This window comes from Bos taurus, chromosome 16, assembly GCF_002263795.3.
Source record: "Bos taurus isolate L1 Dominette 01449 registration number 42190680 breed Hereford chromosome 16, ARS-UCD2.0, whole genome shotgun sequence".
Taxonomy (NCBI): Eukaryota; Metazoa; Chordata; class Mammalia; order Artiodactyla; family Bovidae; genus Bos; species Bos taurus.
The window spans coordinates 38,154,165-38,167,909 of record NC_037343.1 but is presented as its reverse complement, the minus strand read 5'-3'; positions in this window follow the sequence as shown (position 1 = coordinate 38,167,909).

Genomic DNA, 13,745 nt, shown 5'->3' with positions numbered 1-13,745 from the left:
CTTTGCAAACTGCTTTAACCATTTAAATCTCAGCTTTAATGTTGTGTCCTCTGATGAACCTTGCCAGACGTATCTAAAGTCAGGTGCTTCCCTTAAAATACCACTTAACTTTGTGCATATGCCACTTATAGCTATTATCTTACAGTATTATTAAATTTTAAGTAGTATTTCTCTATCTTCAGTAAATTATATACTTCTTTGGGGTAGAAATATTTCCTTTTATCTCTTTTCCTTTTTCTTAGTACCAGGGTCTGGCACTTAATAAATATTCAACAATTATTTATTGAATAGATTAAGACACTAATGTGAGTGAAATAGAGATGAACAGAGGCTTAGAATCATGCTTGGAATAGCCAAGAAGAAGCAGTGTCCTACAGAACACTTAGAAGAAAAAGCCAGATAGGTAGCAGAAAACCCCAGATATTGGTTTCATTTCTTTTGACTCTTTATTCATTTATATATTAAGAGTCTTTGCTTGGAATTTTGGTGTTTATAAGCAGTAAGCTTCTATAATGAAGTCTTCGGTCTACATTGTACAAGCTCTAGAGTGCTTTGAGACTGGAGGGCATTGTCATGTCATGTCATGTCATTATCAGGTCATGATATGGTGCTCTTCCAGGATGCATTATTTAAATTAGAAATCTTAGAAGCATACCTAAGTCTTCTGGAGTCTTAAATTCTTTATTTTTCTTCTATACCTCCTGATGTATGAGAATAGCCAAGAAGTATAGAAAGCAATATTTCTTCTTTGTTAGTTGATCTATTGGGATGGAGTTTTAATTTCTGGTAAATCCAAATAATCGTCACCTTGGTTAGAAATCTTAACTTTGGATGTTGTTTATCATACCCATCTACTCTAAATACCAGACTCTTGACCTCAAGAATTAATTCTTATCATCCTTCTTATCCAGGTATCCTTTGACATTTAGAAAGAACACAGTGTATATGACCTGTCTCTGCTGCTTGGTATAAATGGTCTCAGCTGGAGAAACTCAAATGACTGGGAGTGACTTGAATGGCTAGGGGACAGAAACATCTGGAGGCTTCTTACTTGTCTGTTAACTCATTTGCAATAACTCAAAGGCTGGACTTGAAATGTCAACTGGAACCCCCACCCTGTGACCATATGGTGTGGGTTTCCTCATAGCATGGATGCCTCATGGTTGTTTAACTTCTTACTTGGTGATTCAAGATTCCATGAGCAGTGCTTCAGCAGCAAGGTGGAAATTGCATGCCTTTTTTTAACCAGAAGTCTCATGCATCACAAGTTTATCCAAATCAAGAGAAGGGGACATAGATCTGACTTCTTTATAGGAGAAATTATCAAAGAATTTGCAGTCATGTTTTTAAAAGTTCCATACTTATTAAAGGTGTCATGGGAATAAAATGACAACAAAAATGATTAGCTAAGAGTAACTAGTTATATATTATAGTATGAGAATAGTATAGAACTTTAATTAGAAGGGCTTCCCTGGTAGCTCAGCTGGTAAAGAATCCACCTGCAATGCAGAAGACCCTGGCTGGATTCCTGGGTCTGGAAGATCTGCTGGAGAAGGGTAGGCTACCCACTCCAGTATTCTTGGGTTTCCCTAGTGACTCACTAGTAAAGAATCTGCCTGCAATTCAAGAAACCTGGGTTCAATCCCTGGGTTGGGAAGATTCCCTGGAAAAGGTAACAGCTATCCACTCCAGTATTCTGGCCTGGAGAATTCCATGGAATGTATAGTCCATGGGGTTGCAAAGAGTGTGCTAAAGTGAGCTTTCCAAAATTTGGAGGTTGTGCAGAGAATACGTAGATTCATTCATTCCAAAAATATTGAAAATACCATGGTGAAAAGATGAAATCCTTGACCTCATGAAGCTTACATAGTTGTAGGAGGATAGAGAGCATGAAACAGATGATAAAGAAACGAAAGTATTCCTTTGACTCTGGACATGGACAAAATGATTTAGGGTAGTAATATATGCCTGAAGAAAACAAAACAGGTTGATAAAAGATTTACTATTTGTTAGGAAATTTAATGTTAGACCAAAGAATCTACTATTATGAGAACATGGTACATGAGTTATACAAATTCAGAACATCTGAATAAGGAACTAAGGAGCTGAGATGACTACAGTTGAGTACTCAGCAAGTGTTTCATGGAGTTTCAGAATATCAAAACATCTAAGTTCAAATGTCATACAACAGATCAGATTTGGGGCCAATGAAGGGAAATGGAGCAAGTTGCAAGAAGCTCCAATGGTCAGAAGCAAGTTGTATCTGAAACTGAATAAGAATGGAGTTGATAGGAAAGCAAAGCAAAATTGCTGTAAAATTTCCTTTGGGTCATTAACTGTGTAGTAAGGGAATTGTCCTAAAGAATGGAGCCAGGGCATGCCATTAAATACAACTATACATAAACAATTGAATAAAGAGGCATAATAGAGATAAATTATTTGCAAGGCATATACTTGTCAAAGAATTGGTATCTATAATGTGTTAAGAACTCTTATACATTTAAAAAAGTCAAAGAACCCTCTGAGAAAATGGGCAAAGCTTCATTCATTGTTCAGGAATTATGAACTTCATGATATTTTATTTGTAAAACTTTCAAACACCTAGTTTCTACTGCAAAGCAGCATCCTAGAATAAAATTTTTGGTTCATCCCATCACCAAGAGGACTACACAAGACTATACAAGAACACAAGGAAATAGCCCCCTGGACATCTCATGAAAGAGATACCACCCTTAGATGAATTAATATAATACTTTTAGAAAGGATATGTTGTTAGCTAAAAGCAGATTTTGTAGCAATTTAAATGCTAAATCAAATGCCCAATATTTAAGGGCTGTTCATCCTTTCCCTATCTTACTCCCAACACTCCCAACAGTAACAGTAATTTTGGAACTTGCTTCCAATATGATTTTGCTCAATTTTTTACTAGTAAAAGTTTGATTTCTTCTTCTTGGTGACATCATATCCATATCAAGCACTCATGTTTCTGAATAAGCTCAACACTTTGGCTGGGGCAACCTGAGCCTTACTTTCTGCCAGGCACACTGGAATGCACAACTCACAATGGTTTCCAGATATATCAGTTCCCTTCCTGTCTAGGACATTGCGTTGCCACATGACCTTTGCCAAGTCACTTCTTTTTGCTCTCCCATAACATAAGGTTGTAATTATGATGATCTCCCTCATAGAAATGTGATGAGAAGCTATTCATAACAAAGACTGTAAAAATTGCAAACATGATGAGAGAGGCAGATATTAAATGTATGAAAAAGTTCTAAATTGAATACCAATTTCCTCCCTGGCTCAATGTGTTCTTAAAATTTATTTGTAAGGACAACAGTAGCAAAAATGCCTCATTAGGTTTTTCTATTAATGTCCACTGGATATTTTTTTTTTCTGGTCCCAAATATGACCTTGATTTTTAGGTAAATTGTCTTTGTGTGTGGGGGGTGGGTGGATATCTTTTCATTGTTCTCTCATCAGCCACATGAACTTTCCTCTTCCTTTCTCCCCCAAACTGAGGTCATTTCGTTAGTTTTAAATTGCAATGTGATCTTGTTCAATGCCAGACACATGACATGTTCTAGTAGCTGTCTGGACCTGGGGCTGAGATCATATTCCCTTCTACCCCCAATATATGTTCCAAACACTTGTGAGTGTGTTGAAGGGCAGAGGCTTAAAAAGGTGAGATCAGGCCAGGCTGGCATCCACTCTGTAGGATTCAGGGACGGAGTCATACTTCAAAGTGTTGTGAGGGAGTGATTGACAATGCACCAGAGCTGCTCATGGTAGGTGGAAGGACAACGGGGTAAAAATAAGCTGCCTTAGTACATTTTTTCAAGTTTCTGTTTATCTTCCATCTGTAGACCCTTTAAGCTGCCTTCATATTTGGATGTGGACATTGAAGTATTGCTGACCAATGCCAGAGTCACAGGAATACCCTGCTGTGCTTTTGATCTTCCCATATGACTGGATTTCCTGAATCATCGTGTTACTGTGCGTGTGTGCACATATGTGCACACGTGAATCTTCTGGCACATCTCCCAGAAGTGCTAGCCCTGGGACAAAGGGTCCATTGGTGCTTTCAGAATGTAATATTGATCACTTTGGCTTTCCTTGGCTCAGAGCCAGACACTTTGTCTTTCACTGTGCAAGATGGCTGCCAACTCCATAGGCTTGTCTCAATGTGAGGGGGCTAGGCAGTGCTTTCTAAAGAGCAGGATAATTTTTTAGAAGCTTTGAAGAAAGTTGTTTAAAAATGGAACTTTGTGTGTTGCCAACTATAGGCAGTGCTTGGAATTTGGCTGTCTTTTAACCCTTATGCTCTGTGGTACATTCTATATTTAGTTACATTATACTTTCTAATATTTAGTTGAGCAGGAAAGTCAATGCAACAGAATAAATCACTAAGTCTTTTTGTATCCTTATAGTTTTGCATAATTTGCTACCTAGGACCAGTGTTAGTCAAATCCATAATTTGTGATTCAAACATAAAGACTATCAAAGATCAAATTCACAAAGAAAGGGGGAAGAAATCTAAGTTTTCAAAGTGTGCCTTTCATGTATAGGATTCTGAAAATTATAAAAGCAAATAACTCAGAAAAGACCTTGATGGCAATTCTTGACCTGTAGAATGATATAAATTATTAGTGATCACTAGAACAGAATAAAAATTCTTGATTGTCTTCAGGCAGACTTTCTTCAGACAAACATGGCTACAAATTTCAGACCCATTGCAAGCTTCTAGATTATCCAAGAAAGATAAACCAGAACCTTATTTTCTCCTTTTCCCCCCAAGTATTATGTTTAGGATTTGACCTAAGCAAGAGATAGCATAAATAGGCAATACTCTCTCATTTCTGGATTTCCATTCTTCTTTTCATCCCTGTTGCTTCCCACATACCAAAAATGTGTTGACCATCTTTTCTCTCCTAAGAAGGCATATCCAATTACTCACAAAAGGCCTGAATATGAATTTATTTCATGTATAAACCTTTCCTGTATTCTAGAGAAATAGGTTTTTTTTTTTTTTTTTTTTTAAGGGCATGAAGAAGAAACACTCATAGCAGACTTTTATCTATCATGATTTCTCTGAGAGGAAATGACTGAGAAAAAGGCTTTCAGTCTTCCATGATTTTGTCCTAATAGTGAGATCCCGTCCCTTGCTACTGTGGTGTGTTATGCTTTGTTAAGGAGGTGAATTGACCATTTTCATTTGCCTCTATTTTGCTTGACTCCTGAGAGGTGCCGCAGAGCAGATCTTTAATCCAGGCCCCACATGGAATTTAATCTGAATTCCAAACATTCCGGTTGTAATGGAAAGAGCACATGAAGCTTTGGAATCAGGTAGACATGAGTAAGCTTCCTCATTCTGTCACTTACCAGCTGTGTGATCTTGGAGAAGGTATTTAACCTCTTTGAACTTTGTTGCTGATGTATGGAATAAGAATAATAATAATATTTAGTCAGTGGGGTCATTATGAGGTTAAATAAGATATTGGATGTAGAATGGCTAGCACAGCATTGACACAGCTGATTCCTTCATAAAGTAAATTTCCTTCATTGAGCATCCTTTAATGTCAGTATAGTCTCTATCAAACTCTGTGGAGCTTATTTTTTAAAGACAATTTGAGTAATCCAAAAACTCAGCTGTGATATTTTTAAAAAATTATTTTCCATGGTTATGATATCACCAGTGTCAAATTTAAACTTGTGATGACAGCACAGCTGTGAACTCTTTGGATGTCATATCTTTGGAAGCAGGGCAATGTGACAGTCCTGGAGAAAATTGCCATATTTGGCATTCTTTGGGTACACTTAGATTCTCAAATTCCCAGACAGAAAGGGCTGATTGAATCTCTTTCATTTACTCTAAATAGCACACCTCAAATCCTTTCTTTGAAAGCAGACAGATTATAAATAAATGTGTAGTATTATTATACACATTATATTTCTAGCATGTATAAGTGGACCCAATAATCTTTGAGGTTAATAATAGTCTGTTTTGAAACTCAAGTTTCTCAGAGAGAAACAAAGAAATTTAAGATTAGAGAGTAAAATGAGATGGGTTCAATGATAAATCCGGGACAGTCTGTTGACTCAACAGAATTATGCTTTTTTTTCTCAGAATAATAATAGAAGCCTTGAAAGTCTAGACATTAATATTTTGACCCAGGAAATTATTCGCCATGCTCCTGAGGGAACACACTCTTTTGCCACAATTGTTACACAGTGTGCCTGGTACTGTCTATTAATCCCACACATCTTGATGTCATCCAGAAACTCCAAAAGCAGGTTGTAGTTAGGAATGAGGCCCAGGTTAATAGAAGCAACACTATGGTGAATGGACTATCAGAGCCCAATCAAAGATTAAATAGATTTGCAATTCAAAACTTGAATTTTGGACCTTTCTCCCTTCAATTTTGAAATCATGTTTCAGTTCTCATTTCAGATAATCATTTCTTCAGCGTTATAATATTCAGACCCCATGCTTCTGTAATATAGGACAATGGTTTTATTGTATCTTTTTCCTTACCAAGGTCTCATAGAGGGGCATGGCAAATAGAAAAATAATAAAAATCCATTGCATTGAGTTCACCCTAATATTACCTTACTAGACAAAGCTTTGCATTAAGGTGATTATATGAAATCTTAAAATTTACATGGTTGGGACAGAACTTTCTGTCTTCCTCATTCATTAAGCATTGTTCAGCTAACTCTTTGCTATGGAAAAGATGGACATTTGAGATTTTGAAAATATTCTTCTCTTGTAGAACACTCATAATTGTCTATCCAACTTACCTCTGCTGAAAGGAATTTCAGGGAATTTGTTTTTCATGATACCATACCTTATCCTTCTTATATCTTCAACTGTTACATCAGTAGCTCCTTTTACTCCAGTACTGTTTATTTTTATAAAAGTTAGAACAATGATCCATTAATTTCTGACAATGGCACCAAGAGTTATCTCTTTTAGTTCCATAAATATACATGAAATGTTCTGTGCATACTTTATGCTGCACCTGGAACCTTGGGAAATACAAAAGTAAACAGAGAATGTGGATCTACCTCTAAGGAGCTTGTCTAAAGAGAAAGTATGATAGTTTCCCTGCATTGTACAGAACCTAAACATTAGAGATGTCCACCTGTCACTCAGAGTAACATCTACTCCACAGATCCTAACTTAGGACCCTATAGACTAAATTCTACTTACAGACATACTTGTTTTAGCTCACAAAGAATTAACAAAAACCACAAGATTTAACAAATCATTGATATTTTGAAATAGGAAGATGAAGATCCCCTGCAAAAGGGCATGGTGACCCACTCCAGTATTCTTGCCTGGAGAATCCCATGGACAGACGAGCCTGGCAGGCTATAATCCATGGGGTCACAAAGAGTGGGACATTACTGAAGCAACTTAGCACACACACATGCACATAAAATTCTGGATTTATGATTGCTTTGAAAAAAAATGGAAAGATGTAGCAACACAGTGTCTGATTTCCCAGTCGGCAATAATTGGAGTGCCTTGTTTTCCACAGTCATCATTCTGCTACTGTGTTCTCCCGTTTTCCATAATTTCTATAGAAAATAGTGGGAAGTTTCTAGGAAAGTGGTAACCAGAATGTATATTTCACCCCCCTCCCTTTTATTTCAACTTTGGTCTAGTCTGCTTTTTGAGTCTCCAGACCTCTGAAGCTGTTTGGTATACACTCATGTTCTAATGAAACCCAAGTTCTATGGGACACCAAGAGAAAAAATGTTGTATAGGGCCTTCTTCTATATGGTCTTGGAGAGCCTGGAGATCTCCAAGATGAAGATTGAGAAACCGGGAAAGTACCTGGTTCTAAAACAGGATGGAAGAAGTTTGGCATGAGTTCCACTGAAGGTACTTAGTCTTCTGTCTTCAAAAGGCTAAGGAGAAGCAAAACAATGGTTGAACTCTCATTATACCTGGGATTAGACGAGATGGAGGCTAGAAAGCAAGAAGGTTTTCATTCAGTCCTTCAATAAGAGTCAGCTTCTTGTTTGTAAAGTCTGTTTCACCTTGCACAATTCAAGAGCTTATAGTCAACTTGAGATGGTCCAACAACTAGTCAATGGGCTCATAAAGAAAAGCGATCAGTTGACGAGAGCCCAACAGTCTACAAAAAGAAGGTAGACAATAATGCATGAAACTCCCCACACAGCTGCTTAAGGAGATAGAACGCAATTCATAAAGCTTCAAATGCAACTCCAAAATATCTTCTGTATGTGAAATCGTAATTTTTTAGCTAAGCATTTCAGTAAATAAGTTGGTGGAATTGTTGGTTACCACCTAGACTCAAAGTAGTGGCCCAAGATAGCAAACAAAAGTAATATCTCAAGGCACAACATAATATTTCAAAAATATGGAAAGCATGAAGAAACTTGGGGGACAGAGCAGGAGCCTCACTTGTAAATGATGGAAGTTCTGAAAGAAGAGATCACAAAAGGAAGTGAAGCAATAAAAAAAAATTAGATTCCTTCAAGTTCAAATAAAGGTCTAATCTTCAATTAAAGGACTGATGGGGAAAGACATAAACCTAACAGATTTTTTAAAAAGAAAAAAATAGTAATGTGATTAAAAACTCTCACAAAACTGCAGGAATTTTAAAAGCGGCATCATAGATTCATAAAAGATGAAAAATTATAAAAGAGTATTACATAAAACTTTTTAGCAACAAATTTGGAGAAGTTAGAAAATAATAATTTCCTAATAAAATTAAATTACCAAAGATGATCCAGGAAAACTGCAATGATTAATCACCACAGAAGAGACTGTCAAAAGATTAAAGATTTACCATCAAAAACAGTACCAGAAACAGATGTGTTCATAACTAATTTTTATCTAACCATTTTTTGAAAAGTTTTCCACATTCTTTGATGAAAATATCTGATATAATAAAACCACAAACTTTAAAATTATTGTTTAAATTTAAAGTAATCTCATTTTTAATCCTTACAGAGATTTGGGGAAAGTGAAAAGACTTCAAAGTTTACAAGGAAGCAAACATTTTTGAGAAGAGCCAAATAAATTTTGATAAAGATGGATAGTGGTAGGGACTTGCCTTACTATCAGAATATTACAAGTAAACAGTTGAAATTGCATTAGTATTGTTATAGGCATAGGAAGAAACAAATAGATCAGTAGAAAAAAATAAACAATCCCAGAAAATATAAGATTTGATATATGAAAAGAGAGAAAATAATGAATTATTTAATAAATAGTGCTGGCACAGAAAGGCACCCATCTGAAAAAATAAAACTGAACCCTATTTTATAGAAAAAATTAATTCCATATGGGTTAAAACCTTAAATAAGTAAAAAATAAAATAAGACAAGAAAATCCAGTACACAATAAGTACAATCCAGGAGCAGGACAGACTCAGCAGTATAAAAGACTTTTGATAATATGAAAATTAAACTTTTATTTTTAATATACAGTTCTAATTTTAAATTACTTTAAATATTTTGAATGACAAAATGTCATGTATCACATGTTTTAATATTAAATATTTTGTTATTTAGAAATATACCCAAAGCATTTTAAACATTGATTTGGGAAAAATATTTGCAATTCAGAAGATCACTAGATGTTTACTATAATGATGGAATCTTCCTACTAATTGACAAAAATGGGATGTGAATCTTAATAGCAAAGGATATGAAGAGGCCAACCAATATATGAAGATATCCTTACTTTAATTTGCATTTTCATAATTCCCTTTACTTCCCATTAAACTTACAGAAATAAAGAGTATTGAAACATCTATTATCACATTTATGGAGATATGAGTTCTCATATATTGCTGGTGAAAACATGAATATTTTCAGCCTTTATGACCACCAATCTGGCAAAATATTAAAGTTAACAAAACACATAAATTTTAACCCAGTAAATTCTACTCTTTAATAGCTATCCCATAGAAGGGGAAAAGCCATTAATTTCTAAAAAAGAATTTTATTTGATTAGATATATTAAAACATATATGGCATCACCAACTTAATGGACATGAGTTTGAGCAAGCTCCAGGACTTGGTGATGGACAGGGAAGCCTGGCATGCAGTCCATGGGGTCACAAAGAGTTGGACACAACTAAGCAACTGAACAGCAACAACATTAAAACACAGTTGATATTGACAAGAATAAGCTAATAAAGTAAATATACCTCAGTATAGAAAGAGTAACTTATGGTACAGCTACACCAGGGAATATTATGGAATCATTAAAAAGAATGAAAATGGAGGTCTAGAAGATAACTTGGAGAGATTTCTGGTAGATATTTCTAAATAAAAAGAAAGACAAAAATAGTATATAAACGTGAGCCCATTTTTTAGAAAACGATGAGATTATATGTGTATATATATATGTATGTATTTATATGCAATGATAAGATTATATGTATATAGTATATTATCTACATAGTTACATTTATACATAGAAGGATGTGACTACAGAGCAAATGTGCATGCACCATACAAAGTTATTAGTATCCTGTTGAAGAGTTAGTTAATTATTATGTCTCCCTTGTTTCTCCCAATTATTTCCTTATAGTTCCCAACATTTCCTATCTTTGGAGCTAAGTTGGAGCCACATGGCAATCTCTGATCAATGAACTGAGAGGGAAAAAAATGAGGCAGTTAAGAAATGATTTGTTTCCTGCCTTTCTCCCTTCTCTTGCTTTGGAAAACTTGGAGGCTACATGTGCCAGATGGCATAGCAAGTCTGAGAAATACTGCCAATCTACATTAAACTTTGCATGAGGAAAATTAAACTTATTTTGTTAAGTCTTTGAAATGTTTCTCTTATGGCAGCTACATTAATTATCGCAATCCAGAGATTAATATTTTCAAATGAGATATTGCTGAAATTAAAAAATCTAAAATATATGTTTCATTTTAGTGTGAAGCAGACAGTGAGAAAACTGACATCAGAGGATGTCCCCCACTCAGGGTGGGGGAAAATGGCCAATTTTCAAGCAGAAGTTACAAGGATTACAGAGGTGAGAAATTTGGGATCATGCAGGGTTGGAAAAACTGATTACTTACCAACCTCAAAAAGTATAAGATAGAAAAAAAGTTTAAGAGTAAGTGTCCCATAAAACCTTCTTGTTGGCACAAGTGGTCACTTTCAGATTTCTCACTTCTGAGCCTAAAAGCCTTCAGGTGGCTATTATTAAGTTGAGAAAGACAAGTGTAGAGATAAGAAAGCAAAGACATAAAGCAGATCTGAAAACTATGCCTCAGTAAGATTTAGGGTGTGGTTACTGGCACATGGAACTGAGCTAGTAGATGAGAAGCCTCCTACATTTCTTAAGCGTTGAGACAATCAAGATTTTAAGGAATTACATTGCCAAAGAAACCAGTAGCTTAGACCACTGTCAGATTTTGTCCAAGATATGGAGACTTCCACTTACCATCAAAATAAATTACCATCCCACATAAAAACAACCAAGAAACCAAGACAACATATAAAAATTGATTTTCAATATATCAGGCATGACACAATGAAGAAAAATGATCTTTGAGAGATGGTAGACAAAGTAGGTGAGCCCTACAGTTCCAGCTTAACGCCCAGAAAAACTTTCCAATCAGGATACAGACTGGGGGAGTTATAGATGGAGTGTTCTCCCTGAGTTGAGAAGATAGAGATGGGAGCCTGGGTGGTAAAAAAAACATGACTAGATTTTGCAGGCAGAGTATCAGAGCGAAGAGAGCTGCACAATGAGAAAATTCTGGATATCTGTAGAGGGTTCTTCTCAAATATTGAGCTAATTAATGATCAACATATATGTACAATGAAATACCCAAGACTGAGGGGAAAGCCTCTAAAAGGATTAGAAGGAACAATCCTGCAAGCAAGAGTGAGAAAAAAATCATAATGTATAGATCTTTGATTAGAGTACTGAGAAGGAATTTTTTTCCCTCAAGGTAAGGAAAAATTAGTCACTGACTCAATATCACTATGTCTAACAGAACTTTAAAGCAAGATCCAAAGGATCCAAGTGTTCCCAAATAATTTAACAACATCTCAGAATAAAGTTCAAAAATATTTACAGGAAAACAAATAAACAAAAGAACTCCCTAGCCATCAACAAAGTCAAATTCACAATGTCTGGCATCCAATAAGAAATTAACAAGCCTGCAGAAAATAAAAACTGATAATATGGAAAAAAATCAAGTGATCAAAATAAAATTATAAATGATACAAATGACAGAATTAGTAGGCAAGGATAGTAAAACAATTATAGGAAAAGAATATGAAAAAGAGTGTATATATCTATCTGAATCACTTTGCTGTACACCTGAAACTAATACATTATAGATCAATTATATATCAAGAAAATAAATTATTAAAAAATTATAAGTGCATTTAGATGTTCAAGAAGCTAGAGAATAACTTGAATATGTAAAACAAATAATGGAAGATATAAGAGAGAACTAAACGGAACTTCTAAAAATGAAAATTACAATGTCAAAAATGAAAAATACACTGGACAGAATTGAAAGTAGATTAGACAATGCAGAGGAAAAGATTAGTGAATTAAAAAGCACTCATAGAACTGATTCAAATGTATTCTTTTTAATGGCTGAGTAATACTCCATTGTATATATGTACCACAGTTTTCTTATCCATTCATCTGCTGATGGACATACGAAACTGGAGCCTATTATACAGAGTGAAGTAAGCCAGAAAGAAAAACACCAATACAGTATACTAACGCATATATATGGAATTTAGAAAGTTGGTAACAATAACCCTGTATCAGATCAGATCAGTCACTCAGTCGTGTCCAACTCTTTGCGACCCCATGAATCGCAACACACCAAGCCTCCCTGTCCATCACCAACTCTCGGAGTTCACTCAGACTCACGTCCATCGAGTCAGTGATGCCATCCAGCCATCCCATCCTCTGTCGTCCCCTTCTCCTCCTGCCCCCAATCCCTCCCAGCATCAGAGTCTTTTCCAATGAGTCAACTCTTCGCATGAGGTGGCCAAAGTATTGGAGTTTCAGCTTCAGCATCATTCCTTCCAAAAAAATCCCAGGGCTGATCTCCTTCAGAATGGACTGGTTGGATCTCCTTGCAGTCCAAGGGACTCTCAAGAGTCTTCTCCAACACCACAGTTCAAAAGCATCAATTCTTCAGTGCTCAGCCTTCTTCACAGTCCAACTCTCACATCCATACATGACCACAGGAAAAACCATAGCCTTGACTAGACGAACCTTTGTTGGCAAAGTAATGTCTCTGCTTTTGAATATGCTATCTAGGTTGGTCATAACTTTCCTTCCAAGGAGTAAGCGTCTTTTAATTTCATGGCTGCAGTCACCATCTGTAGAGATTTTGGAGCCCAGAAAAATAAAGTCTGACACTGTTTCCACTGTTTCCCCATCTATTTCCCATCAGGTGGTGGACCGGATGCCATGATCTTCGTTTTCTGAATGTTGAGTTTTAAGCCAACTTTTTCACTCTCCACTTTCACTTTCATCAAGAGGTCTTTGAGTTCCTCTTCACTTTCTGCCATAAGGGTGGTGTCATCTGCATATCTGAGGTCATTGATATTTCTCCCAGCAATCTTGATTCCAGCTTGTGTTTCTTCCAGTCCAGCATTTCTCATGATGTACTCAGCATATAAGTTAAATAAACAGGATGACAGTATACAGCCTTGACGAACTCCTTTTCCTATTTGGAACCAGTCTGTTGTTCCATGTCCAGTTCTA